Source organism: Equus quagga, chromosome 5, assembly GCF_021613505.1.
Source record: "Equus quagga isolate Etosha38 chromosome 5, UCLA_HA_Equagga_1.0, whole genome shotgun sequence".
Taxonomy (NCBI): Eukaryota; Metazoa; Chordata; class Mammalia; order Perissodactyla; family Equidae; genus Equus; species Equus quagga.
This window is the reverse complement of record NC_060271.1, coordinates 4324700-4339714: the sequence shown is the minus strand read 5'-3', so window position 1 is coordinate 4339714 and position 15015 is coordinate 4324700. Positions and strand designations below refer to the sequence as shown.

General features: G+C 48.9%; 1 pseudogene; it reads right to left on the bottom strand.

The window, feature by feature from the left end:
* Positions 1–13025: 13025 nt before the first annotated feature.
* LOC124239179 (G protein pathway suppressor 2-like) lies at positions 13026–14711 on the bottom strand (annotated as a pseudogene).
* Between the last annotated feature and the right edge of the window lie 304 nt (positions 14712–15015).

Here is a 15015-nt window from a genome sequence, read left to right as displayed (position 1 = left end):
TGACCGTCTGACTATTGAATGCTCCTTTGCTGTGGGTAACATTTTTTGGTGAATATTTACACAGACACAAATAGCCTCATGCTCTGTGATTGTTAGGAGTGGTCCACCCCCAGATCTCCTTGCTACCATTCTCTAATCTTGTTTTATCCAAGACCCTGCCCATCTAGCTATCTTGATCCTCCCAGGCCACCTCATTAAGCTCCAAATAACTCAGTGTAAGGTCTAAACTTGGCGGGGTGGGGATCTATTTTGGCTATGCAGATGCCACTTAGTTTAAGACTAGTTAATGGAGAAGCAAGAGGTAAAGAACAAAAAGGATTGATTCTTTCCCTTCTTCCTACCAGCTGAGTTTCCCATCCTTGTATTTGGGGTTTTCAGAAAGGGCAGAAGGCCAAGCACATGGAAAGCTCCAGGCAGCCCAGCAGGAGGAGAGGTGACTCATTTACTTCTTGAGGAATTAGGTTCAGTAATGTCCCATTAATCTGGCTTCATCAGGAAATGAGCTGTCACCTAAGTTTTCCAATAACCGAAGCTTACTTTTTCATGTGCCAAAACTTGATTTAATCATTTTGGATGGAGGTCTTTCTAAAACCAATTATATTCTTCCCTGCCTATTTCAGTGGAGGATCCTGCCCACATTCTAACCTTTTCTTGAGACATGGGGACCATTCATTTACCAGGTTCTAATTTAAGAAAAGTAAAGGGCTATTTGCTCCAATAATGAAGTCCCCCATCCTTGCTGTGAATTTTGAGTTATTCTGCCTACTGTAAGAATTATTTGTTTTCAGCCTCACTTTTTCATGCTCTTTGGTGGCTGTGTGGTGAGCCAGACAAAAATGAGTTCTGCAGTCGGACCTGAATTTGAATTCTAGCTCTGCCAGTTATGGTTTCTGGGCTCCAGAGTCCTCATATGCAAAATAGGTATAAGCTACTTGTCTCTGATCACGGTCTAAAAATTCCTACCCCTCAGTATCATTGTGAGGGGCAAGTTCACAATGAAAGGGAAGACCCAATGCTGGGAAGGCCCCTAAAACATTGTATCTGCTTAGTAACAAACATTATTTCCCAGTGAGCGGGTTTACTTCTTGCTCTGCAATTTTCTTACCATTCCAACTTGCTATCTGCTTGTCTAGTCTGCAGAGGGTCAGCTGTGAGCTTCAAGCTCAAGTTGCCTCTGTGTTCTTCACCCTATCCCCAGCTGCCTAGCGCTTAGCACAAAGCTGGGCACAGGGTAGGGGTGGGGACGTGTCTTTCTCATCACCACAAAGAAGCATGCCAGCTCCTCAGGGGAAGCAAAACTTCTCCTACAGTAAGATCGATAATTACTTTTGCTTGTGGGGGTCCTGGGACATGTCGCAGTTCTGTAGACTTTGGATGTGGCAGTCTTCGGAATCCAACAGTCAGGTTCTGTCTCCAACACCTTCCCCAAGCTTTTCTGTTTAAGGAGAACTGCAAATGCTTTCCTGCTTAACTCTTAGAGAAGGAGAGAAGGTATTTTCTTACCGAACTATTCACACGCTCTCAGAGCTGCAAATAAAATCCATGGAAAGTTCCCGAAACCAGCCCCGCCCCCGCTTCCCTCAGAAGGCCTCTGCCGTTCATGCAATTGGTAAGGCATGAACAGCAAGTGGGAAATTAGGAGTGAGCGGTATGCCAGCTACACTTCTTTTTAATTTTGAGTTCCTGGAGCCAAGACCAAAGCCACATATTGACAGGGTAGGGCGCGCCTCTGCCAGCAACCTCCTGCCAGGCCTCTAGAATGCTGATTCATTTTCTTGTGCAATGAAGACCTCTCCAGAGGGGAGGGGAGGGACGGGGAGCTCTGGCTGTTAGCTACTCACTTGCGCGTCAGGCTGTGTATATGTTTGATTTAAAGCTGGCTGTGATAATGTGGGGTAGACATTATTGTCTGCTTCTTGCAGACAAGGTGAACAGTTTAAGAGGTGGAATAATTTTTCCAAAAGTTAGTACAGTTGATACTGAAGAATTTTATTTGGCAGGCCATCGAATATAGGGTAGGTGTCTACCTTGCGATACCCTCTCCCAATACCCCTATCCTGTCCCATACCACAGAAGGTTGGAAAAAGGAAAGAAATATGGAAGCACTGATGGAAGCTATTTTTAAACTTCGTGATAGAAGCTCAAGTGTGGGATCCCAGAGTACAGGAATGACAGCTGTCGTCGATTTCCACATATACAGCACTTTACAGTTCACAAATGTTTTGCCCTCCCTCCTGTCTTCCTGTCTCTCTTCTCCTTCCTGCTGCAATGAGCCCCGTCGCTCATGTATCTCTCACATGAGTGCTCTGGCTTCACTTTTACCTTTAAAGCGGGCATAAAGCTTTGTACCCTGCTCATGAGAAGGGTTGTAGGAGATCGAATAAGACATCAGCTCCGGTCCCTCTGTTACATGCTCTTTCATACCCGGCACTTAGTAAAATTGTAATTAAATAAATATTTGTGCAATTGGGTGTTAATTATCTGTCTCTCCTGTAGAGATCTTGTAGGTCTTGCTCGCTGTTGCATCTCCAGCTTCTATAGCACAGGGATTTTAGCAGTAGAATGGGACTTGAGTCTGAGTCTAAGGATTGCTCTTAGGAGATGGGTGCAAAGTGGAAACAATGCGTTTAAAATAATAACAAATGAGAGAAATAAGCTGTTGGAATTGAACTGAGTGATGCCAATGCAAGTTCATGAACCCAAGTTGCGAAGCCGATGCCGAGGCCGGCTGTCCACCCTGCTCTGATCCGGATGCTGACTCGCCCGTCTTCAGTTTGGCTCAGCCGCACAGGGGGCATGAAGGGCACTGTGCTTGGATCTGGAAATCACATGAACGGTTCCTTTAAGTTTTGTTTCATCTGCGGATTTCACCAGAATGCTTTCTATTTTCATCCATGTGACTAGCAACATTGAGAAATCTTGCTGTGAAGGGAATCGCTGGTGGTCGGAAGGGTCTGTCCTTGGCTCTTCCCACCTGAGAGGCAGCATGGGGCAGGCTAACCAGCCTGTGACGGCCACAGCGTTCTCTGGACAAGCAGAGAAAATCCCGCTGGAAGGTTGGGGGGAGGCTGGGTTGATGGGCTACTAGCTTTTACCAAGGAATCGGGCAAATTCTCTTGTGATGTCTTTGTACAACATCCATGGAATGCTCTTGATCTGATAATTTAGCCTGTCAATTCCAGTAGGAAATGAGGCTGGTTTGGTATGGTTCTCTTTGATTCGTCTCTATCCTCTTTTTTATGCCACAGGTACTGGCTTGCTAATGTCTTCTTTAGTTATTCTGAGGACTGTTTTCAGATAATTCAGTAATTAACATATCTGAGGCATCTGATCAGAGGCAGGCACTAGGGTGCTCCCATTATCTAATTTAATTCTCCTAATGATACTCCCTGGTGGGTCCTCGTCTTGCTCCCATTTTAGAGATGAGTAAATAGAAACTTAGGAAGATTTGGAGATGTGCCAAGGTCACCTGTGCACCTTCTAGAAGTTCATATTTATGTGGGAGACACAGACATGAGGCCTGTTGAACTGGAAGAGTGAGGGAAAGGAAACTAATATTTCTTAGCAACCATGTGCCGGGTGCCTGCTGAGTGCTTGGCCAGCCTTGTCTTGTTTAAGACTCACAGGTCACCTGGGAGGGGCCCTCTTAGCATCTGCATTTTAGAGAGGAGTCACTGGCGCACAGAGAGGTGAAGGGTCTTGCTTACTGTCACGGAGCGCTTATGTGGGGGCAAGTTTGGAGCTCTGGACGTGTGCCACAAAGTTTGTCCTTCTAGTCCTTATGTAGAGCCGCCTCACAGCAAGTGTGCAGGCCAAGCTGGGGCATCTAGCTGAGGACTAGGGAGGAGGCTGTGGGGGTGCAGGAGGGTGGCAGGCCCTGCAGCCCTGCGTGTCGCACAGTCAGTGTCTGCAAGCTTCCTCCTATTGTCCCCCTGCTGTTTCAGAGCTTTCGATTTTGTGTTCCTTCCCAGCTAAAAATAAGGTTTTGTTTGCACATGGGGCAAAGGCCTTGGGACCCTCCTGAGAAAATCCGCAGAGGAAACAGGACACAGAGTGGACTGCAAAGGCAGGAACATCAGCTCCTCAGCTCCGAGAGGCTGGAAGCACGGAGCGGGAAACAGCACTTCCCCTGTGTTTTTATGTTTAGCTGGGGTTTAATTAATAACCGGCAAACAAGGCTATAATTAACTTGATTTCCCTTTTGGCCAGCCGAGGGGATAATAATAAAGCTCCTTTTTAAGTCTCGGTGTTGCTGGAAGGATGGGAGGGAAATCAGGCTTCAAGCACTGCTTGCACAGTAATGAGGGCCCTGCACAGTATTCATTGCTCCCTCCCCCTGCAAATTGTATTATCTGTACCAGATGTTGCATTAAAAGAAGAATTACTATACTTCAGGGCTCAAATTATATGTGCCTGATTTACTGCCCTGCTTCAGTTTTCAATGCTACCTTGCAGAACACTGATAAATGATAGCTTAGTATTTTGCAGAGTGCTTAGGTTGATGGAGATATCAAGGGCAGGAAGGGGTTAACTCTTTCCAGGCTGGAACCATTTACCTGGTTATTTTGCTCTCCTTCTGAACATTTCAGATCTCCCCACACTACCCCACCAAACACAGAGCCTTTTGGTGGTTTTTATTTTTAATCTCTAAAGTGACACGCCCAAGACCCAGTCTAGGCTCCCGAGATGCCTGGGCATCTTGTACGTCAAAGATGAGGTACCAGCTTTTAAGTGTGCATTCAAGACCTGCCTCCGACTTCCCTTTCCAGCCTCCCATTCTTCCCTTCCCACATGCTCTGCCCCAAAGTCCTAAGTGGTCTGGCCCGTGCCTTCCTCACCAGCCTCGTTTCTCGTCCCTCCGCCACACTGGCCTTCTTCCAGCTCCTTGAACTTCCAGACTCCTTCCTGCCGCAGGAACTTGCACACGCTGCCGCCTCTGCCTGGAGCTCTCTCCCTTCCACCGTCCCTTTGGTTAACACACCTAACTTGTCTCAGCATGAATGTCATTTCCTGACCCCTGATAGTTATCCCTTTCTATTCCGTCTCACAGTGCCATGTACGTTTCCCTTCTAGCATTTTCCATAGTGTATATTCATTTGTTTATGTGTGTGATTATTTGCCTAATTCCTCTACTGCCCTGTGAGCACCGTAAGGCCAGGGAGGAACCTGTTCGTTCACTCCTGTAATTCCGGAGCCTGGCCCAGATCCAGGCACAGATGAACTGCATTTTTTATAGAATGAATGACTAGGTGAATGGCCAAGCCGAGCACCTGCCCCAGTCCCCATGCTGTTCATCCTCATCCTCTTGATTCTTTCTGCTTCTGCAAGAATCTCTTCTTCACTATTTCTGGACCCACCTTGCCCTCCACAAAAGCTCTGTCACTGACTGGCTTTGAGAACTTGGGCAAGTTAACTGACGTCCCAGTGCCTCAATTTCCCCCGTATATAAAATGGGGACAACAGTCAACCAGCCTCACCCAGCGGGTGTGTAGACTAAAGGAGTCAGTGTACTGGGGGGCTCAGAAGTGTGCCTGGCTCATGGCGGGTGCTGCGTGAAACGTTTAGAAGACATCAAGTTGGGGCCTGATATTTGTGACTGTCACTTCTTCCAGCCACACCCTTTGGCTCTGACTCCGCCTTTCTCGGCACACGTGGCCTCAAAGTGGGCACAGGTCAACCAAAAGAAGGTTCTGCTAGATAGGTGCCACCCCGTGACCACGACAGCAGCAATCTTCAGGTGTGATTCAGACAGCACGTCTGTACCAGCACTTGCAGGGAGCTGAGAGGGCGGCTTGTGGAGCCCAGGGGCTTGGTTCAGTCCGACAGCCTCGACAGAGCACCCATGGTGGTATGGCCCTGGGGCGGGGCTGGAGGGTTCAGAGTTGCTAAGACCCAGTACCTGCTCTTATTAAGCTCAGAGTCAAAAGGAGACATGAAAAGAGAATCAAGAAGTGGCAACTGAGTGGGCTGAGTGCTGTGGGGGGCTGTGGGAGCACCGAGGAGGGGCAGCTGATCCAGACTTGGGGAAGCTGCTCAAAGGAGTTGATGCTTCAGCTGGTTCTTAGAAAATGGGGAAGACTTTGCCAGGCACTGAACTGGGAACAGTGTTCCAGGCAGAGGAAACCGCTTGACGATGGCCCAGAGGTGCCGGAGAGCAAGGTGTTTGGGGTCCATTGTTCATATAGGGGCTCAGTGTCATTGAAGAGAGAGTTCAGATGGGTGCAGAGAGAGGGCAGCCTGGGCCTCAGAGGACTTCACATGTTATGCGCAGGAGTTGGGGTTGTGTCCTGTAGCTTGTGGGCAGCAATGGAAGCTTTGGAAGAAGAGAAGGCCGCAGTCATCTCCAGATGCTCTAAGAAAGCGATCTGGGCCAACACTGGCGTTCATAATTCTGTTAGACTAAGAAGGAGAGCAATGTATGCCTGGGCTACATACAGACCCAACCCAATGCCACGGAGGAGGTGAGGTCCAGGTTCCAGGAGCACTCTCTTGGGTACCACATGGACTGACTCCCTGGGAGTCATCAACCTTTTCAAATCAAGGGTTTTAAGGATGTGCCAGCTCTCCAGGCATGGATAGGGCTGGCTTCCCCTCATTTCAGTTCAGCTTTAGTAGGTTCCAGGGGGAGTTGCAGATTCATGAGTGAGAAAGCAGCTGGAGAGGAAAAGAAGGTGGCTTCCGTTGAGGGCCTGCTCTCGAAGGCACCTAGCATGTGCCTGGAACGAACATTTTCTCTTTCATCCCCCGCCAAACCCTGAGAAGTAGGTATTATGACCCCTGTTTTTATAGATGAGAACACTGAGGCCTGGAGAGGCTAGAAAATCTGCCCAGCAGGTACCAGCAGAACTTGTGTCCATTTCCTCCCAGAATCTTGCTGCTGCTCTTTGCCTGCCGTTTGCTCTCAGAGTGTCCAGAGGAGGGCAGCTCTTAGGTCTGTGTGCTCCTGCTCTGCTGGACTGTGAGGCTGTTCAAGGCCCAGCCCCGGGCATCTCACACATTAGGTACTCAAGACGTGTTTGCTAACTGGCCCAGAGTCCCCTAAATGGACAGTGACCCCATCAGTCAATAGAGGGCATTATGGATATACCCCGTGGGGTGAAATTAAGAGTTCTGGGCAATTTCATTCACTGAGCTATCCTCTTTCCTTCCTTCCACCCATCCATCGTTCACAAAAAAATTATTAAATGCCTCACATGTACTAGACACTAGGGCAGGGACACTGAGATTAAAACCTTCAAGTGGCTCATTGTTTTTGGCATACTGTGGGGGAAGGACCACAATGGGGTTAAATCATAAGAATGTATAGACAGCTGCTCACTCAGTCTGGGAGTCAAGGAAGACTTCTCTGAAAGGGTGATATCTGAGCTGGGTTTAAAAGGCAGGTCAAGCTTGCTTAGTGTAGAAAGGGGGAGAGAAAAGGACTTGAGGTGGAGGGGCCAGCATGAGCCAAGGCCCAGAAAAAGAGAAGTGATGGGCTGGAGGTGGGCTGGAGAGGTGGGCAGGGCCTTGAATGGCAGAATGAAGACTGTGGACTTGCCCTGAGGTCTTCAGAAAAGTCCGTGAAAGGTTGTAAGTGAGTTGAGGGTTGAAGGGAGGAGGGATTCTTTTCATGGTCTGTTTTGTCTTTTAGAAAGATGACTTTGGTTGCAAAAAAGAAAATAAAAAACAGGAGATAAGACCAGCTTGAAGTCTGTATTAATCCAGGCGAGAGATGACAGTGGCCTGAAGTAAGGTAGTAGATATGAGGAAGGAGAGAAACAGTTGGAATTTAAGACTTTAAGGAAGATTTTAAGAAGTAGAATCGACAGATCTTGGTGACTAGTGGAGATGAAGGAACCAATGATGATTCCCAGGTTTCTGGTTCCAGCGCCTAAAGGGATGGAGGTGACATTCACTGGGGTGGACAACATGGAGGGGAGGAGCAGAGTTTGGAGAAGATGCCAAGTTCAATTTTAAACCTGCCAGGTTTGAACTGCCTTTGGCACATGCAGGTGAAGATGCCCAACAGGCAGCTCCGTGCAGAGGTTTGGTGCTTAAGAGAAGGCTCCGGGTTGGAGAGACAGGTTTTTGGAGGCACCAGCGTAGGATGGCCTTTAAAGGCATGGATTTGAATGAGTTTAACTAGGATTAGTGTTTGAGGAAAAACGAGCTGAGAGCTGGTGGGAGAGCCTTAAGGACTCGCAGTGGTCCAGGATCAGGACCTGACAAGTGAAGTCTAAAAGGTTGGGAGAAAACCTCTAAGAGAATAACATCATTGAATCCCAGAAAGGAAAAAACTTTAAGAAGCTTTGGTCAACAGTGGCAAAAGCTGCAGAGGTGAGGAAAAATAAGGACCCAGATGTAGCTATTGGTTTTAGCAGATAACATAGGTAAGAGCAGTTTCTATGAATTGGTAGGTGTAGAAAGTGGGATTTAGTGGCTTGAGCAGTGATTATGAGGTGAAGCAGTGAAGGCAGTGAGCGAAGATGCTATTACAGGAACCTTGGGTGTGAAGGAAAGGGGAGAGGTCAGGAAGGAATTCTCTGGGAATGTAGAATCAAGTGGGGGTTTTAAACTTAAGAATAGAGAATTTTGGCCACATTTATGAAAACAAAGTGAATAAAGAGGAAGAGGCTGAAGATACAAGATGGAGAGCACATACGGATAAATTTATGGGGTAGATTGCAGGGGATGGAGGTAACATTCACCTGATGGAGGCAGTTTCATGCCAAGAAAATGAAAAAAAGACAGATTCTGAACCAGAACAGGAGGAGATGATGCCCTCAGCCACACCTGTCTGAGGCTGAAGATTAGTCTTGGAATTCTGTGGCAAGTCTTTGCAGTTTGTTCTGTCTTCTCATTTGTCCATTCATCTAGAGTCCAAACGCCCACGCCCTGGAATCTACTCATCCACTGGTCCATGACCCATCCGACTTAGCAGAGCCAGCTCCCCTACGTTGTGCGATCACTCTCAGTTTAGTGTTTTTGCTGTGTTTATAAAGTCCCCAGATAAAGACCTTTCTCAGGTATTGTTAGAGATTGAATAAATGAACAAACAGACGAATACAGGAATGGATACTCACTCCAGATCTCTTTCACTCAATTGTTTGACAAGTATTGTTTAAGCAACTCTGCAAGGCTACACTGTGCGAGCACTCGGGCCACATGATGGATTGATGGAGCTCAGAGAGCTTGCTGCCTGGTCAGGGCACAGATGGGAAAACAGGAGACTGAAGTGTAAAATGCTAAAGGTGATGATTAGATCCTGGGGGAGGGGCATAGCAATTTGTACTATAGGTATAAGCTGGAGACAGCTTCCTGAAGCAAGTGAATCATCAGAAACCTGAGCTCTCCAGGTTAATCCAAGTTCACTATTACAGTCTGGACTGTTGTTTTATGAATGAATTTCTATCAGAATCTGCTATGTTTATGAAAGTAGGAATGAATAAATGAATGAAGAGATGATTTCTCCCATCCTGTTAACAATATTTATAGTCATCTCTCTTTGAACTCTTGCTTCCCGGAAAGTGTCAGCCTTCAGTAACCAGCTGCCCAGTGTCAGGGGATTTTGTAAATAGTGGAATGTTCTAATTCCAGCCTGTTCTTTTCCCGTATCATTACTTTTCTGGGGAAAAACTGTGTATGGTTTCTCATGTGACTGTGATAACTATTTATGACATGGCACTGGAACTTTGGATGGGGGAACCTCTTTTCAGTTGAAGAAGCTGGCTTCTCCTCATGCAGAAGACTGCTGAACTGATCTGGAGGCTTGCGTGAGCCTGATTACAACGATTGTCAGCACGGGATGGCTTTGCTCGGAAATTGTGGAAATGACTGTGAGACATCCACAGTTCTAGCCACCCTGCCCTGTCTTTTGGCCAGACCGTCCAGAAACTAATTCCCAGCAAAGAACCCTCTTCTACTTGTGTAAATCTTAAGGAAAAAGAATCTACAGCTTTAATAAACTTTCACTATGGTGATTAGAAATGATAGAAGTCAGAAAATTATCTGTTATAGAAATGAGACTGATTGATGTCTGAGGATCTAAAAGTGAAGCTGTTGCTAATAAAAATAAGAGTGATCCTGGCTACTGTTCATGGTGTCTGTTATGTGGCAGTCTGGTGAGGTGACAGGCCATCTGCGTCTCTGTCCAAAGAAGTGAAGAAAAGACAGGGGACAGTGCTGAATGGGGGACAGAGAGGGAACCAGCCAGGCTTATGTCCCAAGTTTGGCCACCAGGGCCCTGAGCTGCAGGGGACACTTTGAAATGCTCTGGGAAGACTCTCTCATTCACTATGGGCTGAGAGGGGAGTTGTTTTTATTTAGCACAGAGAAAAGACACTAAACAGCCAAGAGTTACCAACCGACAAAGGTCTCCCAAAGATATCCTGGGTGCTGTTTGTCAGCGGTGAGAGAAGAGAATTAGAAGGCTAGAGAGAAAAAAAATGATTGCACAGAAGAATCTTGAGAATAATACTATCTTTAAAAAAAAAATTAGATTCTGAGTTGTATGGTTCAAAATCAGGGAATTATTGAGATTCAGAGAAGATGGAGCCTGCTGTGGGGTAAGATGTTTGTGAAAGGCTTTTTGAAGGAGGGGAGGCTTGCATTGGATTTCTAAAAATGGGCTGGATTTGCTGAAAGGCCCTGGTCTATTTCTCTAGCTCCATCTTGTGCTATTTCCTCTTCTCTCTGTCCCCACGCACCATGTTCCCCGGTCACACTGAAAAACAGATGGTTCCCCAGTGGCCCGGCTGTTTCACGCCTCCATGCCTTGCCCATGCTGTCCTGTTGCCTGAATCCCCTCCCTTCCTCTGCCTGGAGAACATCAAGATTCAGTTCAAACACCCCCTCTTCTGGGGAGCCCTCCGTGAGCTCCTCAGGCTGCACTATTCACTGCTTCCTTCTATTAGAATTTCTATAGATTGTAATCATAATAATCACTAATAAGTAAAATAATATAATGATAACCATAATTGTGCAATCGTGGCAATCATAATAATTTATCAGGCACTCTTGTTAAGGTCTTTACATGCGTTACCTCATTTAATGCTCACGACACCACAACAAAGGAGGTTCTACCCCAGGACACGCCTTCCACAGGTTTAGAGGAGGAGGTTTGGAGAGATTCCACAGCTTGCCCCACCTCTCTGGGCCAGCAGCAGCCTGGGGATGCAAGCCCAGAGTGGTGTGATGCAGAGTCTGAAATCGTCAGCATTACCCAACGCTGCCTCCTATAGAGTCCTAAGGGCATTTGTTTGTCTCAGGTTGGCTCTGGGATGCAAAGATGGATGAGATGGAGTACCTGGGATGCTCAAGCATTCATAGCCTGGTGCAGGAAGAAAGAGGAACTCAGTCAAGATTTTCCAGGAATGTGTTTCCTCCATTCTAGCTTGCGTGCCAGCCACGTGCAAAGGTGCAGGGCTGAACCGGGTGGAAGCCCTCTGCTATTTCACATTGGTTCAAGACCCTGCTCAGGAGTCACCTTTTCTGGGAAGCCTGTCTGTCAACTCCTCCTCCCCTGCCCTTGATCGGTTCCCCAGCCGTGCGCTCTCAGAGCATCATAGGGTGTAATGCTTGCCTCCTGGAGCCTGCCATGCCGTTCATGTGCTTGTTACAACAAACAGACTTGCTCCAGTTTGGCAGGTTCTGGAAAGTATAACATGGCATTTGGAAGATGTTGAGCACATACTAACTTCCCTGCCTCACTGTCCTCACCTGAAAAACCGGGAGAACAATGGTATCTAGGTGGGTGGGTTATTTTGTTTTTGCTCCACATCCATCTCCACCTTCTTTTTGCCCTGCTCTGGGCTCTGGAAGGCCGGCCCTGTGGACTGCCTTACCTGGGCTCCCTCGGTGACAGGCCTGGCTCATGGAAGGCTGTGGCGGGAGGCCAAGCAGTGGGAGGAGAGAGACCTGGGGTATTTCTTCCCTGCCCAGCACCAATTTCCGGCAGTATTTTGTCCGCTGATGTCCATGGGAGCCATGCTGCCTGCGTGCTGCTTTTCATAGCTTCACTAACACCATTTTCTCCCCACCCTGTCCCTTCAGCTCGAGGTGAGGTGACAGCATTTAGTTGTTGCTGGTGTCTGGGTGCCTCACGATTCCTCATTTGTTCCCTTATCTCCCGAATATTCCTTGTACTAAAGTCTTTTCGTTCTTTTTTGAACTGTCCGTGGTGCACTCCGTTTCCTGGATGGATTTGGTTCTCTAACAGGGCTGTTGGGCGTGGCTCATAGCATCACTTGAATTTTGTTCCCTTCCTCCTACTGCAGTCAGACCGGCTGAGAGCCTGTGGTGGGCTTAGGAGAAACCCTCATCCGCCCTGCACTGTGAGTGGTTTCTCCAGCCTGATGGGTGGGCAGTGCAGGGGTCTTAGACACGCTGACGGCCCTGGCTGCCCAGCCTCTGCAGCAGAGGACTAACCCAGGTCCACCCCGCCGGGAGGTCTGGCTGCTTTTCCCAGGGGTTTTCAACCACATCTGCAACTCCAACTCTGATCTTCCTGCTCCTTGGCCCTTAGGGGTGACCAAGGCCAGAGAGAGATGCAAACACGTGTTGTTTTCCCTCTTAGTCTGCTTGGGCTGCCATAAGAAAACGCCACAGACTGGGCGGCTTAAACAACAGGAATGATTTCCCACACTTCTGGAAGCTGGAAGTCCAAGACCAAGTCGGCAGGTCTGGATTCTCTTGAGCCCTCTCTCCTTGGCTTCCAGAGTGCTGCCCTCTTGCTGTGTCCTCACATGGCCTTTTCCCTGTTGCATGCATCTCTGGTGTCTGGTTCTTATAGGGACACCAGTCCTCTTAGATTGGGGCCCCACACTTATGGCCTCGTTTAACCTTAATTCCTCTCTAAGTGACCTATCTACAGATACAGTCATATTGGGGGTTAGGGCTTCAACACACGCACTTTCGGAGGACACACTTGGGTCTCTGACAGGCAGGGATGGAAGGCGCGAGGAAGCAGACGCACTAGCTCAGACATTTTAGGAAGAGAAATGCCTTCCTTCTCCCTGTTTTTGTGCAGACAGATAACTCTAATTTCATTAAAGCCCACAGGCCTGCCCCAGGGCAAACTCTCCATCTGCCTGTGGTGCAGAGGGTAAGGCATGGGCTTCCAAGCCAGGCTGTCCTCACTCTGCATTTACCGGATGTGCAATCTGGTCAAGGGCTTCCCTTCTCTGAGTGCCTATTTCCTCACTTGATTGGGTCATTGAGTGATTAAGAGAGAGAAGGTATATGAAAGCCCTGAGCAAACTTCTGTCCCTCTAAGGACATTCTAGGAAGAAGCCATCAGGAGAATCTCTTCCAACTGCCATTTTTCAGACAGGCTGTATTTTGTTGTAACCTTCCTGATAATTTGCTGTTTTCCCTGACAGCCCACACACCCCTCCCACCAGTAGATGTGCCTTAGAGCCAGCTGTCTGAACCTGGACACCTTGGCTTCTTCGAGGGTCGAGGCAACAGGGGTGTGGAGGCAATGGGCGTGCAGATCTGGTTCTGGAGACTGGGGAATGAATCAGGCAAGGTTCTTGCCCTCACAGAACTCCGGCTTGGTGTTGGAGAATGGATAAGAGATGTGACAGTGTGGTGGGACAGAGCTGTGCGGAAGGGGCGCGTACATGGGAGCCAGCTAGGCTTGGACGATGTTGAGGACAGAGGGCTAGAATGCCTGGGAGGCTTTCTACAGGAGATGATGCCCTTTTCCCCCAGTAGCAGTAGATTTGATTGGCCTGGGACCGGGATACACAGGGGACCCCCCCCCCATGGCGAGGGGTGGGGGTGAGGTTGAAGATATAATCTGATGGTTCCCTGTGGTAGAGTCGCTGGTTCTGGCTGTGCTGGATGAAGGGGAGCCAAGGGCCTGTTGGTTGGTGGCTGCAAAGCCCGACTTTCCTGCTGGTGCATCTGCACAGGGGGCTAGGGGTCAGAAGGAACCCAGGGGCTGGATGCAGAACTGGGGTGCATGGGGCACAGGGAGGATAAGTCAGAGAAGCCAGTCCACTGGTTGGCACATCCATCTGCTTCTGCAAGGATGGGGCTCCGGCAGGCTGCAGGAGCCCTGTCTGGTGGGCTGAAAGTGGCCATGCACAGCACGGGGCGGTGGCTGTGGCTGAGGCTGAGATGGGCACCGTGCTGCAGGAAGCACTTACGTGTGCTCTGAGCTGCTGACCAGGACTATGGGCTGGCTGGGCGGGTGTGTGGTGAGCTGGGGCTGAGCACTCCATGGGCGTGCCTGGGCTGTCTTGGTATTGCCCGTGTTCTGCGGTCTCTCGAAAGCAGCTGCTGAGCCCATATAGTGCTGGGTTGGAAGCACTTGGGTCCAAACATCTGTTTGGCTCTGTCGGCTGCCATGAGGGCACTGGGCTATGGCATCCTCCAGGGCTCCCGCGTGCTGAGGAGGGCAGTTCCCACGGACAGGCTTGCTGGTACGCAGCTGCTGTCAGAGTGGTCAGGTCGTTCTGCTCCTTTAGCTCTGTTTTTCTTTCCTTATGTAAAACTTTCTTAAGCTGCAGGAAAAGCTGGTGCTTTTCTTCCTGTGGGGCCAAAAGCTTCTCTGGCAACTTCAGGATTCGTTCCTTGGTCTCCTCTGGTGACATTCTCTCTTCCATCTCCTTTTTCTTCCTTCTCTCCTGCTCTCCCTTCATCTTCTGCTCCATCGTCTTGTCTGCCTCTGCTTCCTCCTGCTGCTTGCACTCCCACTCCATCCCCATGAATGGGGGCAGCGCCATGACCGTGGTATTGGAAACCTTGACATGCTCCAGGAGCGCAGGCCTGGTGCTGCGGGGTGCTTGGGTGCTGGGTGCCCGGCTCGTCACTGACTGCCAGACCTCACACAGGCCTGCTTTCTCTTCATTTTCTCTGCGGCCTCCCTTTTTTGCCCCCTACTCTCCAAAGGGATGGGGAATTTACCAGAAAGAGTGGCACATAGGCCATTCCAGCAGAAAAAACTGTGGGAAAGTGAGAGACTTGTCCTCAATTTGGAAGGCAAAAGTGATGCTCCCAGACTTCCAGGAGGTTAGGAAAGGTGTCTTG